Source organism: Lactuca serriola, chromosome 4 (genome assembly GCF_051521515.1).
Source record: "Lactuca serriola cultivar US96UC23 chromosome 4, Lser_US96UC23_V15, whole genome shotgun sequence".
Taxonomy (NCBI): domain Eukaryota; kingdom Viridiplantae; phylum Streptophyta; class Magnoliopsida; order Asterales; family Asteraceae; genus Lactuca; species Lactuca serriola.
In genome coordinates, this window is record NC_136411.1 from 1120066 (window position 1) to 1130280 (window position 10215).

Sequence of the window (10215 nt, forward strand, 5' to 3'; positions counted from 1 at the left end):
ATCTTAAGGGATTAAGACCCTAGGTTGGATTTTGGGACTCTGTCCAGTATGTCGGTCGTACTCCTTAGTATGTTATGTGTACTGGGTTGGTAGTTCGCCTCCGGGTCAACGTGCATATGTAGGGCGTACGTATAGGGTATGCAGGGCGTACGCTAAATAGTGGGGTTTTATTTGTTTTGGGCCTTTTTGGACTTGGACTTCTTTCGGGCTTTGGGCCTTAGCTGGATTTTGGGCTTGTATCTATTGTGCCATAGTTGGACCTTAGGTTTAAGGGTTGGGCCATTTTTAGGCCTTGGGCTACTCTAGAGTTAGTTGGCCAAACTAGTTTGGCCTAGTAAGGAAAAATGTAAAATAGACTTTTACGCTAAAGATTGCGGATATTGAGTTGGGGCCGCAGTTATGGTTTATGAACTAATTATTAATTAGGATATTGTTTGATGATATTTAGTGCAGAGATTTCCCAAATCAGTAGCCCGAGATTTTATCTGATTTTTCAGTAGTTTGAGGTGAGTTTCCACCCAATTCTTAGCGGGTCTAAGGCACCAATGCTGACCCATTGATTATGGTTATCTATACGCTAGTTTTCTGTGTGACCTTGCATTTGTGTAGGTATTGTGTGTATATCGGGTGGGGCCTGATGACTGAGTTAGGTGGGGCCTATCACGTGAAATATACCGATTTGTTCTGAGCGGGGCTCGATGCGAGGCGGGGCTTGTTAGTTGTTCGGCATGACCCATTATATGTTCGGTATGTATGGTATGAGGTATTTTAGGGAACTCATTAAGCTCTGTGCTTACGACTTTCAGTTTATGTTTCAGATACTTCCATATCGAAGGGGAAGAGCTCGGGGTGATCGCATCGCACGCACCATGATTTCCGTCTTATTTTAATTTGATGTAGTGGGATGACTGATTGACACAGTCTGATTTTCCCTTATGGTTTTGTGAACATGTTTGGTTGATGGTTTTATTATTTTGAAAATGAAATTTTTGCTTTTAAAGTTTAGGACATTACAATATAAGTAATCATAAGCAAAACAAAGATGAGTAATCTTTGTTTTAACACACCTCGAATGATACTTAAATCTGCTATTACAACTTATTCTTCTTTTCAAAATAAGGTTAAATATTTCCATCACCAAAGTAAAGAGATAAGGAGATAAAGTACAACTTTGTCTTAACCACTTTTTCCTTGAAAAAAACCCATGATGCTCTCCACTGATGTTAACAGTAATGAAGAAAGAAGAAACACAGAGCATAATCCAATGAATCATGATAAGATAAAAACCAAAAAGCCCCCGAAAATATCATTTATAAAATCCTAATTAATAGTATTGTAGGATTTCATTATATCAATTCTCATAGCACTTCTAGGAACTCCAGTCTTTCTATGATAACCTCTAACAAGCTCTTGAGAGAGAAGAATGTTATCTAGAATGACACTCCTTGGGATAAAAGCAAATTGATTATCAAAGACAATCAATTCTACTTGATCCTTATCCATTTCACAAGAATTTTACTTATGCATCTATAGAAAACAAAGTAGCAAGCAATGTGTCTAAAATCCCTAAATTTTCTAGGACTAACAATTATGGGTGTAAGATCTAGCATAGTAGCATTGAATTCCTTAAGAATAGTACCCCTATCAAAGAATTCTTTGATAGCCGAACCGAAAATCCATACCAGTAACAGACTAAGAAGCTTTGAAATTTTTTATCGAGAATCCATCTGGTCCAGCAGATATCTCATCTCTGATATCAAACAAAGCACCTTTAATACGACAACCGTCAAAATTCGAGACAGTTCTAGATTTGAATAAACTTAGTTGCACGTATAGGCACGACACATACTAGAATTGGTAACTAGAAGCTAAGTATATTTATGTATTTCTATTGGATTTCTAGATTTTTTTGGGTTTTTAAGGTATTCAAGATTCATGTGTATTCTAAATTAAAACAGGATCCCAAGATTTTATATCTTTCCACACCTCTTTAACAACAAAAAAGGAATTAACATTCCTCTAGAATTTCTTACTTTATCATGTTGTTAAAGTTAAAGGATACGGAGAGAAAAAATTGAATACTGATTAAACTTATAAGACAAATAATACGGGCAAATCGAATTACCATCGTCAGTAATATATTTGACTTCATCGTCCAAGTAAAAGCCTTCCCTTGTAATATGTCTTCTGCTAAACCAATAAAAAAACAAGACTAATAGGAAGCCAATGATCAAACCAAGAAGAAGTAGAATCTTCATTCCCCACAATAAAAAACATGTATTATGTTAAATGAGATCTAATATTCAAGATGGGAGTTAATCCGTACACAACAATTTTTCTCCATACACAACAATTTGTGCTTTAAAATGTTGTATTGTACAACTATATAATGAATGAATTGTTGTATATGGCAAAAATATGTTGTGTACGAATACGTCTCCAACTCCAACTAGCATTAGCTTTTATAGAAATATCCTAAAAATTCTTTTTCTTTAAATTATAAGCCTTAATCCAATGAACTCAAGGAGATTTCATTTTAGAAATAATCTTCCAAATATGGCAAGACATCACGACATTATTCCATTCTTCCAATCTTTTTATACCAAGACCTCCACATTCTTTTTATTTATTGATAAAACTCCATTTAACTTTGGCTTTCCCTTTCTGCAAATCACCATTACTCTATAGAAACCTTCTTAAAACCTTTTCAATTTCATTAGTAATGGAAGTAGAAATATGAAAGGAAGAAGCACAATACACACGCATAGAAGACAAGACAGATTGAATTAATTGAAGCCTTCCAGCAAAAGAGCGAGATTTATTTTTCCAATCAAATATCCTTTTTCACTTTTTCTACAAGGTTCTTGAAATCTTTTTTGAACAATCTCATGGAAATAGGAGGAACTCCCAAATAATTCATAGGAAGGTGACCTTATTTAAAAGGAAATAGAGATAAAATTCTATTTGTGAACCTATGATTCACATTTCAAAAGAAACACATTACTCTTGGACATATTTGGCTGCAGTCCAGTCACATTGCAAAACTCCTCCAAAGCATCTTTAATGATATTGAAAGAATAACTACTTCCATGATAGAATATATGTAACATTCGCATTTCAGGTACTTCTCTTTTGCCCTCAAACTAGAATCCTATTGTATTTGGGTCCATGGCCAGTACGCTGGTCGTACTGGGTTGAAAGGTTGGTTGCAATGGCGTCCACATACAATGGACGTACGTGGAGTATGTTGGGCGTACGACCACCTAGGACAAACCCTAATTTTTAGGGGTTAGGTCCTATTTAAACACCTTAAGTTGCTCTTGGACCTTTATATGATCCGCCTCCATCCCTCTAAACATTGAGAAGGAAACCCTAGCTTCTATTTAAGTGTTTGTGAGTTATTTTTGTGATCCTGTGGTATTATTGGGTACTTTGAAGAAGGTGAAGCATTGGTGGAGTTGGAGCTTGAAAATCTAGAGTCTTCATCAACTTTGCAAGGTTTCTAAAGTATAAAGCCTCTACCTTGTTAACTACATTTGCTAGATTTAGTTTAGGGGTTTGTTCTGGTATATTTTGGTGTCATGAGTCCTTGTGGGTTTGAGCTGCTCTAGGAGCTAGTAAAACTAGATCTCAACCTCTCTGATGTTCCTTGTGCATTAAAATGCTATCTTGATGTGTTATATTAGACCATGCATGACTTAGGGCTCTTAACGTGTTAAGACCTTATTTTTGAAGTATATCTTAAGTTCGGACGTAAAGATCTTAAGGGATTAAGACCCTAGGTTGGCTTTTGGGACTCTGTCCAGTATGCCGGGCGTACTCCTTAGTACGTTGTGCGTCTGGGTTAGCAGCCCGCCTCCGAGTCAACGTGCATATGTGGGGCGTATGTATAGGGTATGTAGGGGGTATGCCAAACAATGGGGTTTTATATGTTTTGGGCCTCTTTGGACTTGGACTTCTTTCGGGCTTTAGGCCTTAGCTGGATTTTGGGCTTGTATCTATTGTGCCATAGTTGGACCTTAGGTTTAAGGGTTGGGCCATTTTTAGGCTTTGGGCTATTCTAGAGTTAGTGGGCCAAACTAGTTTGGCCTAGTAAGGAAAAATGTGAAATAGACTTTTACGCTAAAGATTGAGGATATTGAGTTGGGGCCCCAGTTATGGTTTATGAACTAATTATTAATTAAGGTATTTTTTGATGATATTTAGTGTAGAGATTTCCCAAATCAGTAGCCCGAGATTTTATCTGATTTTTCAAAAGTTTGAGGTGAGTTTCCACCCAATGCTTAGCGGGTCGAAGGCACCAATGCTGACCCATTGATTATGGTTATCCATATGCTAGTTTTCTGTGTGACCTTGCATTTGTGTAGGTATTGTGTGTATATCGGGTGGGGCCTGATGACTGAGTTAGGTGGGGCCAATCACGTGAAATATACCGATTTGTTCTGAGCGGGGCTCGATGCGAGGCGGGGCTTGTTAGTTGTTCGGCATGACCCATTATATGTTCGGTATGTATGGTATGAGGTCTTTTAGGGAACTCATTAAGCTCTGTGCTTACGACTTTCAGTTTATGTTTCAGATACTTCCATATCGAAGGGGAAGAGCTCGGGGTGATCGCATCGCACGCACCATGATTTCCTTCTTATTTGAATTTGATGTAGTGGGATGACTGATTGACATACTCTGATTTTCCTTTATGGTTTTGTGAACATGTTTGGTTGATGGTTTTATTATTTTGAAAATGAAATTTTTGCTTTTAAAGTTTAGGACATTTCAATATAAGTAATCATAAGCAAAACAAAGATGAGTAATCTTTGTTTTAACACACCTCGAATGATACTTAAATCTGCTGCTACAACTTATTCTTCTTTTCAAAATAAGGTTAAATACTTCGATCACCAAAGTAAAGAGATAAGGGGACAAAGTACAACGTTGTCTTAACCACTTTTTCCTTGAAAAAAACCCATGATGCTCTCCACCGATGTTAACAGTAACGGAGAAAGAAGAAACACAGAGCATAATCCAATGAATCATGATAAGATAAAAACCAAAAAACCCTCGAAAATATCATTTATAAAATCCTAATTAATAGTATTATAGGGTTTCATTATATCAATTCTCATAGCACTTCTAGGAACTCCAGTCTTTCTATGATAACCTCTAACAAGCTCTTGAAAGAGAAGAATGTTATCTAGAATGACACTCCTTGGGACAAAAGCAAATTGATTATCAGAGACAATCAATTCTACTTGATCCTTATCCATTTCACAAGAATTTTACTTATGCATCTATAGAAAACAAAGTAGCAAGCAATGTGTCTAAAATCCTTAAATTTCTAGGACTAACAATTATTTGATAGCCGAATTCTTTGATAGTACCCCTATAAAAGAATTCCTTAAGAATAGTACCCCTATCAAAGAATTCTTTGATAGCCGAACCGAAAATCCATACCAGTAACAGACTAAGAAGCTTTGAAATTTTTTATCGAGAATCCATCTGGTCCAGGAGATATCTCATCTCTGATATCAAACAAAGCACCTTTAATGTGACAACCGTCAAAATTCGAGACAGTTCTAGATTTGAATAGACTTAGTTGCACGTATACGCACGACACATACTAGAATTGGTAACTAGAAGCTAAGTTATAGCCTACTAAAAAATTGGAAACAAGTAGAATCGAAGAATAGTGTACTTAGGTTTCACATTGGTACGTGAATTCTACAACTACTTAACTATAATGACTATCCATATTCGGGTCATTACTTGAATTGAACATCTTTGCATGAATCATGTAGACACATCATGCACTTGAACTAGAAGTAGAAATTAGGTCAAAGTCTCATAGAAACATAAGTCAAAGTTGAAAACTACGACTAGTATACTTGATTCCTCAATTTCGCTTGAATCTCAGAATCACTACATAGAATGCCAATAATCTGATTTCAATCAAACTATGTTACTTTCTACCAAATATAATTATTTATTTTGAGAAATTTGATTTTTTTTTCAAATATTAAACTCGACTCATTATGGTGTTAACATATTTTATTTGGTTCAAAACAATCCAACATATTCTACATCCATTGTGATATTCCAAAGTGTCTAAGCATTATAACTAGTGTCAAAATTTTATAAAGTAAATGTAAGTTTTATAAAATTTAAACTTCCCCCAAAATTTTATATTATATATATCATCTTTAATTATTTACATATATCATGAGATCTAAATTATATTATGGACAATAATTTATAAACATTAGCTTATTTATGAGCCTAGGAACCAAAATGTCATAAAATTGAATACAACATTTTATATTTTATAAACATAACCCCCAAACCTTATAAATTATATAAATAAAAAAATGAATGCTGGAAAATACTCCTTCTCTCTTCAAAATCATGTTCACATCTCTTCCCCCAAATTACCTCTTCCGTAACCCTAATCATTTCACTCATTCCCTGTAGCACCTAGTTCCCGGTATATATTTTAATTCAAGTAATTATCATGTTTTGACCTGGGACTCGGTGAGTTGGAGGCCCAACTCGTCGAGTAGAATCGACTTTAGACCAGGAGGTTTAGTGACCTACTCGACGAGTAGGAGCTGTCTGGAGAAAACCCTAATATTTAGGGTTTACACCCTATTTAAACACTTTATCTCATCCCAACCCAGCCTCCATCACCCCTCCCAACTCAGAGAAACCCTATATTGAAACCCTAACCTTATGTGAGTGATCTTGAGCCATTTTGGTGTGTTTTGTGGTGGTTTGAAGTTTGAAGAAGAGAAGGAAGCGCGGAAGATCAAGAGAAGACTAGTAGATCCAGAAGTATTGACTTATTTCCATCCCATTCAAGGTAAAAAGCTTCAACCTTGACTTCTCATTTGATAGATCATCTCTAGGGCTTAGATCTTATCATTTTGGGGCATTTCTAAGGTCATTTTCGGATTTAGTGTGTATCATGGAGTTACACTTCAGATCTTGAACCATTGAGGGTTCCCATGGCATAAAGGTGCCAACTTTATGGCCATGGGAAGCCCATGCATCTTATCAACCCATTTTTATGGATTTTTGAGCCAAAAGCCCCATGCATGGACATCACGTTTGTATCTTTACGTAAAAAAAGGGACCCTAGGAAGGAAGATCTATAGTTTTGATGCATTAAGACCAATTATAATCGACTATATAGTTTTGGACAAAGAGGGACTCGACTAGTCACTTGAGTGACTCGGTGAGTCGGGACGCTTTTTCCCCCAAATCATCTTCTGGAATTGGTTTTGGTTGAGTGGAAGGAACACTCAACCTGCTAGGAGTTTATTTTGGACCTGGAAATCATAGGACTCAACGAGTGGATGAACAGACTCGGCGAGTCCAAGGCAATGTCCCAACCTCATGAAGACAGTCTCGACAAGTTCATGGAGAACTCTGCAATTCAGAGGCTAGACTCATTCATTCAGATGAAGATGAACTCGGCGAGTTCAAGATCAAACGTGGCGAGTCAGTTGAAGATACTCAAAAGGTTTTGTTAAAGGTGAAATCGTCGAGCTCTTGCTAGACTCGACGAGTAAGGATGAGATTATGGAAGTAAGGGGACGAGGGGACTCAGCGAGTTGGTGGACCTATTCGGTGAGTCGAGTCAATCAGAAGTTGACTTTGACCAGGGTTTGACCTTGACTTTGACATGGATTTGGGATAACCCTTGTAAGGGTTATGAGTATGTAATTGTAATCGATAAAGGTCGTTGTGTAGGGATTGAGGAGTAGAGATGAGTTGATTTTCGTGTCAAGGAGTGTGTAGATACTATACTACATCGAGGTGAGTTACCTTCCAGTAGAAATGGGTCTAAGGCCACAACATCGGCCCATCATCAGGAGTTGCTTGATAGATGATTGTCTTTGTGATAATTATCTAGGTTTGCTACTATCTGTTATGATTTATGTGCTAGCATGATATGACGTTATGTGATAGTGGTAGTAGGGGGAATAGTCCCCGACTACCGGTCGATAGGGAAAAAGGGGTATCCTAGTACCCAACTATGCTAGAAAGTATGTTTATGTTATGTGATGTTATTATGTGGTAGTGGTAGGGGTGAAATAGTCCCCGTAACCGGTTGAGGTACATCGGAGGGTAGGTCGGGCACCCAGATATGCCTGACAGGGTAGGTCGGGTACCCAGATATGCCTGACAGGGTAGGCCGGGCACCCAGATATGCCTGGCAGTATGTGATTTGTATAGTGTGTGGTATGATGGGGGAACTCACTAAGCTTCGTGCTTAAAGTTTTCAGTTTTGTTTCAGGTACCTCTTCAGCGAAGGGGAAAGAGCCGGCGCGGTAGTTGCACATCATACGCACATCATATTTATGCACTATGTGATTCATAATATTGCACTCTGATTTTATTACTGTTCGATGTTTAGATTTTGATACATGTTCATGATGGTTTATGGATTGATATGATATCGACAATGTTTTCCATAAATGATTTTATAAACTACTTAATTAAAATCAAAATTTTTGGACTCGAAATTTGGGATGTTACAAGTTGGTATCAGAGCCTTGGTTTGAGGGATTCGGAGACACCTTCAGGGGTGTCTGGACTAAAATTGAGGATTAGAAATATTTTTCACAAAAACAAAAAAAAATGTGGTTTCCAAAAGATAAAGTGAGAAGTTTTGAGTAAGAACGAGGTGTGTGATGTACGTGACCGACCAAGCTCAAGTAAGTTTTCCCCAATATACCCATACATGTTATGTTATGATATGATACGATTATGAGAACTGCATGCTAGATTACGGCTAAGGATTTAGGAAGGATGTCGTATATGCTTATAGCCTATGTATGAGAATTGCATGCTAGATTAGGTCTAAGGATCTAGGAGGGTGCCTGATATGCCTGCTATATGTGTTTTTGAGCTGCAAGATGTTACTGATTAGTCAGTTATATGATAACTTGGATAGAGTATGTCTGTTTGGGTTAATCAATTCCCGAATGTCGTTGCTTCGTGCTAATAGGGGTTCTAACTATCTTTAGTTAACTAATTAATGAATACATTGTTGGATTAGTGTCTAAGTCCATAACTATTTTGGTATGTAATCGACCCGATTATGAGCATGGTCCTTTTGGGTTGCCTTCATCATAGCAATAAGTAGGATGAATTAAGGAGAGAAAGGTTTAAATATGATTTATTAATATATTATGAGAATAATATATTAAAAGAGAAATCATATTGTTTAATTAATATTAGTCAAGAATTAATTGATAATTAATTTTGTGGCTAAAAGATATTAATTAAACTTAGGGGACTGATATTGTAATTATAAGATAGTTACAAAGTTGGGCTTGGGATCCATTAGATGGAAATGGACGAATTCCATATGGAGATCCATAAAGAAATCGTCCAAAGGCCTTCTGGGATGATCCATGGGCTGCTTAGGGCTTAAGCAGTCAAATAAGGGTTTACTAGCTTGACAACCCTAACTGCCTAAGTATATAAAGGACCCTTATGGCCCCAAAAACGTGGTGAACTCTAAGATTAGGGTTTCTAGACGTTTCGGGCAGCCTCCTATCTTCTCCTCTTCATCCAAGTTGCTTAGTGGTGTTTGTGACTCCATTATAGGTGCAACACTTGAGGCACTAAGCTTTTGAAGCTAATCAAAGCAAGGAATTGATTGTTATTGCAATATAACAATCAAAGGTAAATACTAAACCCTTATTTCAGTTCTTATATGTTAGATATAGGGTTTATGGCTTTGGATATTCAACTGCATGTTCATTAGACAATCTAGATCCAAAAGCTATTAGGGTTTGCATGTACACCATAGGAATGATGTTTTGCATAAAACCCATTAGTGGTATCAGAGCCAAGGCTGTTTGTTTGATGTATTTGATGCTATTATGGATTATTCTTGATTAGAAATCGAATATTAGGGTTTCTGGGGGCTGGACTCGCCGAGTCCATGGTTGAACTCGCCGAGTCCATGGTGAACTCGACGACTCCACGCCTGACTCGACGAGTCAACTCGTCAGAAATATGTAATTGCGGGATTTTGTGCTCTTTTGGCTGTGGGATAGTTACCAAAACGTTTTTATTGAAAAAAAATCATATTTTTATGATATTGGGTGATTATCCTTGCCAAAATAAAAGATAACTTCATATTAGTTAAATAATTATTTCCTTATATGATTAGATTTAATTATTTGAATTATTTGGTTAATTATCTTG